Raw genomic sequence first — 370 nt, forward strand, 5'->3', positions numbered from 1 at the left:
GCTTCAGCTTAGACAGCCGTCTCAGCTGAAAAAAACAGGATTTGACCATCATGTTTACGTGACTGTTGAGTTTTAAGGACGGGTCCATTATCACCCCCAGATTAGTGACCTTTTGTTTCTCTAGCGGGGCTAGAGAGAAAAGGTCAATGTCATGGTTCATGAGTGAGCCACTGGGATGGAACAGCATGACTTCAGACTTCTTCTCATTGAAGCTTAAGAAGTTTAAAGCCATCCAGTCCCGGATGTCAGCCAGGCAGTCAAGAAGAGGCTGAATAGAGCGTGTGCCTCTGTGCCTCAGGGGGAAGTAAATTTGGCAATCATCGGCGTAGAAATGAAAGGGTATGTCGTGTTTGCGGAAGATAGCACCTAG

The 370-nt window shown here is 47.0% G+C and overlaps 1 protein-coding gene across 1 annotated transcript in view; it reads left to right on the plus strand.

The window, feature by feature from the left end:
• The window catches only part of LOC119420856 (chymotrypsin-like protease CTRL-1), a 16,186-nt gene that overhangs the window by 10,419 nt on the left and 5,397 nt on the right, over positions 1–370 (plus strand). The window lies entirely within an intron of this gene.

Source organism: Nematolebias whitei, chromosome 1 (assembly GCF_014905685.2).
Source record: "Nematolebias whitei isolate Nwh7 chromosome 1, NemWhi1, whole genome shotgun sequence".
Lineage (NCBI taxonomy): Eukaryota > Metazoa > Chordata > Actinopteri > Cyprinodontiformes > Rivulidae > Nematolebias > Nematolebias whitei.